This window comes from Lissotriton helveticus, chromosome 12, assembly GCF_964261635.1.
Source record: "Lissotriton helveticus chromosome 12, aLisHel1.1, whole genome shotgun sequence".
Classification (NCBI taxonomy): domain Eukaryota; kingdom Metazoa; phylum Chordata; class Amphibia; order Caudata; family Salamandridae; genus Lissotriton; species Lissotriton helveticus.
In genome coordinates, this window is record NC_136073.1 from 659,429,645 (window position 1) to 659,443,621 (window position 13,977).

Below are 13,977 nucleotides of genomic sequence, written 5' to 3' on the forward strand. Positions count from 1 at the left end.
ACCTGAGAGGGAAAATGGCAGAATATGAGGAGACGGCAGATAGAGAATGTAAATTTCGGGGGAAGTACTGTTTGGCTAGGGTATACGGCGAGGGTGACAGGCCGGGACGGGTATTGGCCAACGTGGTACGCCCACCTAGATTTCACAACTACGTCACTGAATTGCAGGGTGAGCAGGGACAACTGCACAGAAATCTCCCTGAAGAAATGACTACATTAGTAGCGTATTATACCAAGCTCTGTACCTCGCAGAGAGGGCCTTCGCTAGACCTTCGGGGGTACTTTGAGGACACCGCACTGGCATGGCCAGGGGACACGCAGCATCGATTTCTGGCTGTAGATTTGGAGGTATGTGAGATAACGGAGGCCATTATGTCCATGTCATCAGGGAAGGCTCCAGGGTCCGATGGACTTCCAATAGACTTCTACAAAACGTATGTGACCATATTAGCACCTATTTTGAAGGCAATATTCTACGAGGTGCTGGAGGAAGGTAGTCTGTCTGCAACAATGAGGGAAGCTCAGATAATGTCACTATTAAAACCCGGCAAGTCCCCAGTCTACTGCGACTCGTACCGGCCTCTGTCGCTCCTCAACAGTGACACAAAAATCTTGGCAAAAGTATTAGCGACGAGGCTCAATCTTCTCCTAGAACGGTTGGTTTTGCCTGACCAAGCAGGCTTTGTGCCGAATCGTGCCACAGCCCATAATCTACGGACTCTCCTGGCTGTACTGCAGGATATTGACCTGAATATGAATAGCGCTGCGGTGGCGGTCTTTCTGGATGCCACCAAAGCGTTCAACTCCGTAGAATGGGACTATGTGATGGGGACACTGAGCTATATGGGTATGCCAGACTCCTTTGTAAATTGGATTAAACTGCTATATACGCATCTGTGTGTCAGGGTTCTTCTTAATGGATCACAGTCTGAGGCCTTTCCTGTTACCAGAGGAACGAGGCAGGGGTGCCCGTTATCCCCAGTGCTATTCACCTTAGCAATAGAGCCTCTAGCTGAGAAACTGAGACAGCATCATAATCATAGGGGACTCATATACCCATCCAGGCAGTTACTAGTGTCCCTCTACGCAGACAACATCACGTTGTACATACATAAACCACAAGCCAACCTTAACCCAGTCTTACGGGAGATCACGAAGTTCGGGGCCATAGCTGGGGTGCAAATAAATTGGAACAAATCCGCAGTCTACCCCATGACGGACAAAACTTTGCCTCATCAACTGGAATATCCCTTAACATGGGAGACAGGAGATTTTAAATATCTGGGCATTTATGTCACCAAAGATAGAGACGCACTAATGAGAACAATTTATGGGCTGGCCATAGATAGGAAGACGGATAACATTTCGAAATGGATTAAACTGCCCCTCTCGGTGGCGGGACGGATATCTTTAATTAAGATGAATATACTCCCGAATTGTTTATACTTATTCATAAATATCCCTTACTATCCGGGTGCCTTCTTTTTTAATACACTTAAAACGCAACTGGTGCGTCTCATATGGGGGGGGGGTAAGCAAGCTAAGCTGAAGTTGGCCACACTTATGTTGCCATATCACTTTGGAGGGTTTGACGTCCCTAATTTTGAACAATATTATTATAGCGCACAAGCACACTTCGCAGTGTATTGGTTCCATCCGCCCCTATTAATGCCCCATCTTGCGGTGGAGGATGGGTATATGGCCCCGGTCCCACCGTCGGGATATGTGTTTACACCATCCAAGGAACGGGAAAGGGATACATCCAAGGTTTACTGTACAGTTAAGGCGTGGAACTGGTTGGCGCGTGCTATGAGGATGCAACTGATGTACTCCCCTAGGGTGTCCTTACGACACTGCCCATTGCTGCCAGTTACAAATGAAAGATATGCCAAAACTTGCTAGAAAAAATGCAGTACAGGACATGGGGAGATTTGTATATTGGGGGAGAATTCCGCAAGAAGGACCAGTTTTTTTGGGGAGTGCGAACACTCATTCATGGATGTGTTCCTTTACACTAGACTCAGACAGAGTGTTAGGGCTAAAACCCCGGAATTCCCAAAAGAGCCAGAGACTTTCACGTCGCTTCATTTAATGTTACATGCCGATGCTCCCACACATGTTATCTCCCTGTTATATAAGAGGGTACATAGTGCACCTTCCCCTCACCCAGTAAGGGCCAAACGGGAGTGGGATGAGGATCTTGACAGCCCCCTAACCAAAGACCAGTGGGAGGCGGCCTGCCTCCAAACAGACGCGGTCTCCAGCAACAGCAGGCTGCGATTACTGTACTATAAGTTTTTACACCGGCTTTACCATACCCCGGCGAAAAGTTGCACAAGCTCCACCTTAGGGAAGATGACAAATGCCAGCGCTGCGGTCAAGGCGGGACGGACTTTATGCATTTGGCATGGGGGTGTCCTCGGGTGGCTACTCATTGGGAGGAGGTATTTATGGGCCTGACTCGTATGCTGGATACTCAGATTGAACCAACCCCCCTTAAAGCTCTGCTGGGACTGACTGGCGACATAAAGACACCACACCGAAAATTCCTAGCAATTGGCGTGCTTTTGGCACGACGACAGGTGGCCTGCAGGTGGGGCAGGGGTAGGGCGCCTAAATTTAAGGCTTGGATCCATGATATGTCCACTTGGCAGGAATACCTTCATGTGTATGCGGAATGATTGCCGCTGAAATCTCGCCCCAGGGATATTTGGGGGCCCCTGACGACTTATCTGCTGAGTCAGCATACGGATGATGAGAGTGCGGTGGTAGCTGTGGGGGACTTGCAGGGGATGTGATTTATGTATAAGATGGTACAGGGAACGTTAATGTATAACCAGATATTGTGGGCTTGGGATGCATGTGGGTCATGGTTGGGGTGGTAAGCTTAGCAACGGAAGTTGAACATCTGCTACTGCTCAAGAGACATTGACTCGCATGGCGAGAGGACTTTCGACTTTTGAACTTCTATATGGCTGTCTTGGTCGAACCTGTCTTCTTTCGGTTGGAGTTTGGGGGGTTCTGTAGGGCGGATAGTTGGGGGGTGGGGAGGACCGGGAGGGGGTAGAAGAGAGGAGTACACCACTGTTATTGTATGTATGGCGCCAGCTTACCCGGATGATTGACAATATGCACTGTATTGTATAACATGCTATTATGTACAATAAAGAATTTTGAGACCGTAAAAAAAAAATGGTGGTAGTGACCGAGCTGACATGTTTTTCCAACGTTTTGGAGAAAAATGGTAGAAGAGATGTAGGTCTATAATTAGAGGCTATCTCTGGGTCCAAAGTAGGCTTTTTCAGAAGGGGGAGTATTAGCGTCTTCTTCCACCTAGCAGGGACCAGCCCAAGCTACAGGGAGACATTCAATATCCGGTTTACCATTGGGTTGATGGTGACAGCTATTGATGCTAGGGTGGAGGCTGGACATGGGCCCGAGGGAGCCCCCGACTTCAAAGTTTTCATAATTGCAGATGAAGTAGCCAAAGGGAGGGGGGGGAACTCAGTGAGGGATGAGGCCTTGGTCCAGGGGAGAGAGGAGCTGGGCTCAATAACTGGCACTGGAGCATGGAGGCGAGGAGAGAAGGTTTCCTTCATGTTTTTAATTTTATCAAAAAAGAACAAGGCCATATGTCCCACCCATACCTCAGAGGGGGTTTAAGTCCTAGCCACCACTGGGGGAGGAGAATTCTCTCCCTATTTTAAAAATCTCCTTACTTTTGTAATATATTCGTAATATATTAAATAAATATATATATATATATACATATATATATATATATATATATATATATATATATATATATATATATATATATATATATATATATATATATATATATATATATATATATATACATACACACACACACATACACACACATACTTTGTAAAAGCCCATTCAGTTAGTGTACATCTACAGTGGTTGTGACGCAACTGCCAGTAGATACTACGTCTGGTTTCCTCTGCACAATTTCTATCCAGGGATTGTAGATTCACATTGATTGTGGCTTAACTGCCATCTGATACTATATCATGTTTCCTTTTTGCACAATGACTACACCTTTGCATTATGTACATTGACAAACATAATTAACTATACGTACATATTTTATCATTATTTAAGATAGATATGTAGTCCCCAAGTGTCTATAATTAAAAAGGGTAACCTTGTAATTATATGTGTTATATTTATTGTCAAGTGAATTAACTCTGGTTCGTTTAGCTCAGTTTCTACACTATGGGCCTTTCTACGATGTCAGGCGGATGCGATGCCGTAGGTCGGTGGTTCCGACCACCAAATTACAATGTGACCGCACATGGTGCGGTCGCAAACTCCCAGTTCACTCTGGGAGCCTGTGCTGCAGGCAGTTTCCACCCGCAGCACAAGCTCCGATAGAGAAATGTGGGTTTGTGTAAATCCCTGCAACGTGTAAGACCCTCTAAGAACATAGTGCGTCTGTCTCTCAAGCTGGTCTAATGCCAGGGTCTATGAGTGCCGCATGCCTGCCTCTCCCGCGCCTCCAGCTCCTCCTCCTGATGCTCCTACCTGTCTGGCCATGGCAGGCACACCTCGGCAGACTTTGAGGTGTTTGGCCATGTGCAGAGTAGGTAGGTGCTGGTATTGGGCTCTATAGCTATGCAAATAGGGGGCACAAGTGGGGACTGACTAGTGTGCTCCTATATCCCAGAGACTGGCGTCTTTTCCAAGTACCCGCACTGCACGGATGGTGCAAGGTGAGTCCTCCAAGGCGCCTCCTGACATCAGCACCGCATTGGGGAAAAGGTATTTTTGGTTTAAGTTTTCTGTGCTTCCACATTGTGCTGCTCGTCTTGTTTATGCTTGTTAACCACTGGTGATAACCACTTTCCAAGCTGCCCTCACCTGATTCAGGTGCAGTTTGTGGAAGGGGTGGAATCAGCACGAGTGAGAGTGGAGTAAAGAAAGGTTGTACCTTTCTGTGAAAGGGGGATTACCTTGTAAGGGCCGGGGTAACCCCGCCACTGAGGGGCTGCCCCTGGTCTTTAAAGAGAGGGCAAAGACCGGGTGAGGTTGTTGGCATCACTAGGAGGCGGCATGTATCTGGGGCCGTCTTGATCGACCAGTAGGTTTACACACGGTTTTGATGGGTGCTCGCTCGCACCCAGCTGGGGCCCTCCTTATTGTTAATCTTGCTTGCACTGTTTATTTCATTTTTAGTCACGATGATGCGGGCACAACCAGCGCAGCTAAGCCTGTGGAAACTTCCCTACATACATTAAGAGGGTAAGCTGCAACACACCCTTTATACATAGGGCTTTCTTCTGAGTTTTTTACCTTACGCTAAGTCAGCTCTACCACCGGGCCAGTGAGGGGGTGTACACGGGAATCGTTGGTGCGGCCCCTACGGGCGCCTTCACCATACCACACTTCTTGGCACCAGGAGTGGCCATTGTGTGTGGTCGGGGGTAGCGCCCCCTGCCACTCTAAACCCCCTACCACGAAGGGGTATGGGTTAACGAGCAACGGGGGGCATGCTTGTGCGGCGAACCTGAGGCACGATTGCCATATTTCTATCCATACATATGGCGCTCTATGCCCGGACCCGCCGCATGAATATGGTTGTCTATATGTATGTGATTTTTAATTTTTAATCTAGAATTAATGATACACAAGTATATGGGGCACCATTGCCATTTCTTTAACTAGCACATGGCGATCTGTGACCTGGCCCGCGGCTGAACTATGGTTGTCTGTCTGTATTAAGTCTTTAATTACAACTATACTAGTATATAATCCTGTTGATGGCCTGGTTATCTTGTCAGGGCTGCGATCCAGTTAATATATCTGCAGCATCGTCAGACCAACCGGCTATTGATACCTGAGTGTTCTCTCTTTTCTATTTTTCTCTCCTCTATATGTTTTTATCCCCTTCCAGTCATCGCGTGGACAGATCTACCTATAGAGATTATTGACTATTCTAGGTACTTCTCCCTAGGGTCCACCACGAGCGACCTCACACATCGACAGGGTTACCACCACGCACCCCCTTTTTCCTCTCTGACGTGCACTTACACTCCCTTTTAGGTCCTGAAGAAATGCTACTGATCACTAGGACATACATAGCGTGAAACATGTCGACCTTGTGTTTAGCTACACTGGCACATTAAGCCCTAATGTAACTCACCAACCCTTTGGTTTTTTAATCTACCAGGGGCACCACAATAATAAATCACCCACCAGTGGATACCCCTAGGTAGTTTTATCCTTCCCTGCACGCACTGCACCACCACCTTTCTCTGGATCACTTCTTGCTCCTCCCCCGCCCTCACACTTGCACTCACCAAACGGCTTCTCTCTTTAAAAGATCTCTGTGAAAGAGACCCTTTGGGGGCCCGTCGGGCATTGCAGCAACGGCCCGACGAGCAGCTAAAAAAGCCAGATGATGAAGCATGACATCCTTCAGGGTGTGTGAAGGCGACCAAGAGGCAATATCTGGCCCTACCCTTCAGGATTGGATCCTTGAAACTGGGGATGAACCTCTGCCTCTTTTCTCTCTTTCACCCCCTTTTTCTTACCTCTGCTCTATTCTAGTCTTTTCCTTCTCTTTCAAATTGGGTGACATACACGCACCCTTTACCATAGAACAGTGTCCTCTTTGATTTTAGTGGCATTTGAGGAGCACGGGCACTGGACCTCAACGAGCTCCTGGTCCCCCCTCTCTTTGTTGACCTGGTAAGGACGGCTGCCAAGTTATAAGGATTTTTTTGTTCTTTCATCCTCTCTTTTCTATACTTTTTTCTTTTCCTTTATACAGCATAATTCTACCACTTCCTCATTCTTTCTTTTTTTAGTGTTTAGGTGTGGCCTCTTGGAAAATTCCATGCAATTCAGCCCTAATAGCTACTTCATTAGTGTCTAAAGCTCCAGCCATTGGATGCACTGTACCTACCACAACATAAGATGTGACTTATTTACATACTCATTATTTAGTTCCAAAAATATGGCATAGAGCTGCCCCCCTGAACTTGTATTGGGCACCCTTAGTCTACTATTTCACAAATGATAAACAAAAGCGTCCACGTCAGTGCTTTATCTCTGACGCTAGAGGTGGTGTTTGTATATTCCGTGGTGAGTCTTGTATAAGGAGTATGTTGTGCAAAACATTGTGAATGAGCCCTTCCTGCTCACTTGTGGCACACAGGCCCATCATTGGTGTGTTTGAGAGCTTCCACTCATCCATGTTTTACCACAAGTTGCTGCTTCCTGTGAAATTGTGCAACTCCTTCTAGCATGCTCAAACTTACTCCAAGGTTTGTCTAATCCAGACGTAGTCCACACTGGCAGTGCTTTTATTTGTGATAAATGTAAACATTTGCACTTGTCCCCTATTTCTAAGAATTGAGAAGACTGGACAAGTAGCCTTGAGGTTAAATAGCCTGGTTTGCTTTGCGCATGTAATGTAAGGTGGGGTAATAAGTTGATATTCATGCATTTACTTTCTTGTGCACGGATGTAGCACTTTATGTTTCAGCACAACACCCGCTTTTATATTTACAACACAGGTGCCGCGCTTTGTGTTGCAGCACTCCGCCCACTTTTATATTTACAAAGCTACACGCTTGTTCTCTCTTACTAGAGTTAAAGGTTTTTGTCAAGTGAGTTGTCTGAATATGTCAGTTATTTTTGTCTAAAACATAATATTTAAATAAATATCCTGTAAATTAATATTTCAAATATTTCAAAATATATCCAGAATTAAAAAACACATTTTTTGTAATTAAGAAGTGTGATGTTAACAGAGTTAAATAGGAGCAAAACAAACCAGAACACTTTACTTGGTGAAGTGCAAGTGACACATATTTGCAGAAACTCTATTTCCAAACATTATTGTTTTTACACTATATAGTATTATCTGTAAAGCTGCATGTCAGTGGGAAGGTTTGTGGCTATTTCGATGCAAAATATGCTGATTACAAATGACAGTGTGCTACCACTTTATGCTTTAGTTATGTATTTGTTAAAAGTGAAAGTTTTTAAACATGACTTCAGAAACATTCCTGCACCTGCCCTGATGAAAATGCTGTTGATGAACTACGAGGCAAGTCAGGGGGTCATGTGTATCCTATATGTGGCTAGATTTGTATTATATATGGAAAGAAACTTTAGTCTATGAAATCAAACAAAAGAGTATATTTTATAGCAGACATGATGAAGCTGCACATTTGAATATGCTCTCATATGTGATAATGAAGAAAATGGCAGTTCAATTAATTAAATCATTTGCCCGTGATCACACCATTTGAAACCAGTTTATGGGCCAAGAGCATTACAAATAGGTTGAGTAGATTATTTAAGTCACTAGACCACAGGTTTAGTAACATTTTTATGATTCTTCGAGGCCTGTGAACCACATCAAAATGAGACCCTAAGAAATCACATAAAACTGTTTTGTGTGCTGGCAAGTCGTGACTGGCCTTTTTTTCCATATAATATTTTTAACATAGGGCCCTATTACGATGTTGGTCGGATTGCAACCAACTGCCTGTCGGTTGCAATCCAACCGACATCTGCGCCTGCATTCTGCTCACCGCATTATGATACAACAGTCGGAGGCGGCATATGGAGGGGTCTTCTCAGGCACCGCCGTAGGGATTACAATGTCCCTTTCAGTCTGCATTTCTTTGTCGGTCCGCTCGCCATAGAAAGGTAGATGGAAACAGACTTTTGGGGGCTCTAGCAGGGCCCCCATCCATCCACCGCCTCCGCTATGGGGGGTCCTATGATACCCCCCTAAACATCCCTGCACCATGCGGCAGGCACTACATAGTGCCTGCTATATGGCGCATGGATGTTTTAGATGTGTATATTTTCTATTTAGGCTGGTGCTGCAATCTGCAGCACAAACATCAATAGAAATATACACTTTGCGACCACCGTGAAGGCAGTCGCATCATAATAGTAGAAGCGTGACCACCGATTCCTTGTCCGGCGCTCCCCTTTCCGCTACAATGACGATCGGACGCTTGTCCGACCCACATCATAATTAGGGCCTTAGTTATTTTGAAAACCTACTTTTCAAAGCCAGTACCTTTTCTTTTTTTGGAAATATTTTTTCGTAAGTTTGTTTTCTCAAGTCTTTTTACTAAGACACATGGGTTGGCCATTTTGTATTTGAAAAAGTGGGCCTGGGCCACCCACATCCTATCTATTTGAACGTCAGTGGGGGAGGGGATGACGACCCCTGCCGCTGCTCTCATATTCTTTAATGTGTCCTAGGTAACCCTGGGTGTAGTGTGGGTACCGGGGCTACGCCGAGTGCCACGGAGTTAGCAACAAACTCTGTGGAACTCTGCGTAGCTCTGCTACGACCCGGCCTCCACCCCCCTATTAATATATAACTTAACAGTAACTTAAAAAATTAAAAAACACTTATCTTTAACTGCTGCGTCTCCGGGCTGCCCTCCTTCTCTTCTTCGCCATTAGAAATACTGCTTAAGAAAACTGCGCATGCGCGCACGCCTGCGCATGTGCATTTCTTGTAAGTAATGCTCATGCGCAGTTTTCTTAAGCAGTATTTCTAATGCGAAGAAGAGGAGGGCAGCCAGGGGACACCGCGGTTAAAGGTAAGTTGTTTTTAATACCTTTAAGTTACTGTTAAGTTATATATTAATAGGGGGGTGGAGGCGGGCGGCGAGCCAACTCCGCTCTGCTGTGGAGTGTGCAGAGTTTTGCCTACTCCGAGTTCTCCGTGGAACGCGGAGTAGGCAAAACTCAGCACACTCCGCGGGCGGAGTGGAGTTCTCCGCCAACGGTTAGTCCTGGGTGATTCTTCAGCAGCCGAATGGTGGGCTCATTTCTGGCACCTCACATATTCTATTACAGTCTCCCGAGGTACGTTGATGTCTTTTTTTTTTACAAATGGCTGCTATGTTTCAGACTTTTCTATATCTAACCAGTTTTGATTCTATAGTGGCATTTTTGTCTTCACAGTGATTGATCCCCATTCCATCAACTGCTGAGTTTCTACAAGCGGAACACTTTTTTCCTGAGGTAGTCTAACCTTACCATGTCACGCAATTCAGTGATCCTGTCACAAATATTTTATTGATTCCCTATTGATACTATCATCTGGTTTACTGTTGGATTCCTACTGCAGTACCAAATATAGAAGAGTAGCCAACTACTTTTCTCCATTCCAAACATTTTTGGAGACACTATTTTGACATGACATCCCTTCAGCAGTACTTTTTGTTTTTTGCTAGTACATGGCATGCGACTTTGTATGAATTTTACCAGTCTTGATTATGACCCATGACATGATTAGGGTTTAAAAGTAGTCGACATGAAGGGAAAATGGAACCCATGTGGTTGTATCCATCGATGAACGTATAATTGAAAGGACGTTAAGCAGCATTGATTATCAATTAGTCTGGTTCCTTTGCTTGTTTTACTTTTGTACACACCTTTTTATTTGTTTGTCATTTATCAGTGTGTGAACACTCACGAGCACTTTGCATTTTATACAGTAGTAAAATGTTGTATACTTGCTTATGTATCTCTCTACTTCATTAATTGCATTTAGAAATTTTAAAACCTTCCATTCATTGAATCTTCTCTTATGTCTAATTTCATAAAAGAACATAACTTTGTTCATGTGGAACCTATGTTGCTTGTCCAGTAAATGTCCCACTTTCTAGGTGTTCTCTTTTTAAGGGCAGCCCCTGTTTCTTAAGCAGAAAACTGAGTTGCCATGTTTTTCCATTAACTCGGCTTGAAGGGACAGAAGAGAAATGGATCTCAAGTTGGAAAAAGCACTAAGATCTATCAAGGATTTCTTAGGAAGAGGGACATTAAACACTTAATTCCAGAAAGCCAGAACCTCAGCATTAGTAATGTACCTATTAAAGGTGTCCACAAAGTAAGGGTCCTCAAGGTCCATAGCCAGGATCTGGGGAATCATGGGTCAGACGGCAAAACAGATTTAAGGGCAGACAGCATGGGGCTCAAACCTTCCTTTGTCACGGGATTAAACTCTGACATGCAGGGATTCATCTCTATCTTTAATAGTACAAAAACTATACTTTAAGGCATTCCGCTCATTGTTCATGTCCACATAATGCAGACCACATGCAAAGAGAGAAAAACTAGGAGAAATTAAAATATTTCTCCTCATTTTGCTGCCTTAGGGAAGCGCAGGATTTTGGCACAATAATCTGTTTGCAAATCTTTGTAGGCAGACAGAGATTTGCGTCAAAACCCTAGGACCACCCAATCAACACCCATGTAATGCCCCTTGATGCAAGCTAACGCATGGCAGTGCACTGTGCTGCATTGGTTCACAATCCAATACGAATTTCAATTTGAGTAGGATTGTAAATTTCACCCATAGACTTTGTGTCGGGTTTGTGTTAAAAAAGTAACACAAACCTGATGTAAAAGCTTGGTAAATCTGTGCCTATGTCTCTTTTTTTGGAGTTTGGAATCCCCTAGTGGAGCAAGGCTGCAGGCTGTGTCCAATGATGAGTTCTACAAGGCTGGATACCTTCTTGCCAAGGGTCCACTGAAATGGATTCGCTGCTGCAGAGAACTTCTGAGTGGGGCCAACTTGATTTCCTAGCCCTCAAGGCAACACCTTGGGTGGATTGACTTGGGTGATTGGTCCTGTTCCTCCAGAGGTCTGGAAGTCCAAACATTTCTTAAGTTCCAGCTTTTCAGAGATTGTTGTGGAAGTCCAGCTAGAAACAGCCAACGTTCCTTACATCTGTTGTTACACCTGCCAGAAGGCTGGAAAACTAGACGGCCAAGTAATGCAACTCTGTGCAGAGAGCGGGTGCCACGTTAGAGGTCCTCAATGTAAATGAACAAAATGCAATGCCACAAATGAATGGGAACAGCTCAAAAACTCTAGAACCGAGCACTGCCCCAATCAACAATCTCACCAATTAAAAAATAATAGGAAAATGAGTGCCAAAAGGTGAAGTAAGATATTTCATAGGAGGGGTGTTTTTGTTATTTTAACTGGAAAATTGGATGGGGTAGAAATTGTGCTAGCAAATATCTATGTTCCCAGCTTTGACCAGGGTGTGGTCTTTGATACAGTTTCAGCACATTTAGAACCACTGGCTCAGACAACTATATTAGTATGGAGAGACTTAAACACCAAAATAGTCTCCATCCCGCTAAGAGCTCCCAAGGAAGTGAGGTACACACCTAAATAAATGGTGGTAGGTAGGAGGTAGCCAATGATGAAACTTGCTACTGATACTGAATGAGACTAACAGTCCTTTTATGGTAATACTTTTCAATGATTTTAATAGGAGTATGCTATATTCTTTCCTTTCATCTCCCCAAACCAGAGCTCATTTGAACTCTGATTTACCCTTTACTGGCAAATTTAAAGCGGCCTCAAGTTAGTGCATTCTTGGCGAGTAGTATACCTTAGTACTGAAGAACACTTGTTCTATTTATTCACCTTTGCATGATGTGCATTTAAGAATGAACAAAATACGGTGTACTTCTCAATCACATACATCTGTAATACTGCCTGATTGTCTGTGTGGGAATTCCTCTTACCGTGACCCCTTTTTTAATGACATTTCTGTGGGGAAGCCAATAGAAACAAACCCTACTTGCAGACAGTGCCACAGAAGTGACATCTGAGATGAGATTTTTTTTAAAAGAAAGAACATTTGCACTGCATGAATGTGATGAGTAGAAGCTTTTCAAACAGTGCCCCCGTGGTCACTGTAAAAAAGAGTCAGAGAGAACCACCAGGTACTAGTTCAAGATGCGATTCAGCAGGGACAGAAGTTGAGAGACCTGGAGAAGATGGGAAGGAGAGACCCAACAACACAGGTTAGGCTAGTAGAGGAGACAGAACTGGCTCACTTACTGTAGCAGTTAAAGTGCTTTGGTTTACTCTACTGGTTAGGCTGGGGATCTAGGGCTGCTAGTGGGTCAGTGAGCATAAAAGAATCTCATTTAGCCCCCATTTTTAAAGTAAACCTGGTAAATGAATCTCCTACCCCTCTTACCAGTCACTTCTTCCATCCAAAAAATGTTCGCTCGTTCAGTGAACGATTGTGTCGGGAAAGAGCTTTTTGAATCATGGTGAGAAGTTAATTTATTTGTATATAGTCGTGGACACCATTTTAATTACCATGCTATTTATCTGAGAATGTTTTTATCAGTACCTTTCTCGTGTTCTTTTATGTTTTTTTTAAAGAAATCAAATAAACATTGTGGATTGATTGACAGTTCACAACCCTTATATTTAGTGGAATTGTGACAATGCAGCTTGCTGCTCTATGGCTAAGGGTTTAATCTCGAATTTGGTGCAGAATGCCTGAATAGAGAAACTCACTGAGAAATCTATGGGGGATATGTACTAGGAAGTGGTGGTGCGTGTCGTTAGCCTCCTTGGCTTAGCGACACACTCCGCCACTTCTGAAATGCAAGGCTGCACCATATTTACAAGAATGTGGTCCAGCCTTGCGTTTCCCCCTGTGATGGCGCTAAGTTGAACAGCTTAGGGCCAACGCAGGCACCCTTGCACCAGAGTGCAAGGGTGTCTGTGTGCAGGGGAGGATTTGTTATGTGTAGGAAGGTGTCCCTTCCTGAACATAAACAATCCTAAAATGCCATTTTGTAACTTTCATGTGTGCTGCTTCATGAAAAAGCCAGTTTTTAAAGGTTTGTTTATGTACAGGAGGAGACACCTTCCTGTACATAAACAAACCATGGCATATTGCACGAGGAGAAATAATGCATTTCTCCTCGTTTCGCCAGCTTAAGACCAGGATTTTCCTGATCTTAATTTTGGTGCTGCCTTCTATGTATGCCACCCTTGTACATAGGGGGCAGCGTCAAATACAATGGGTATTGTGGTGGAACGCCCACCACAACACCGACTGCACGCCCCTTTCACGCTAACCATAGTGTGAAAGGGTGCCTTATGTCCATCATCCCCTTTTGTATCACTTTGTTCGCCCTA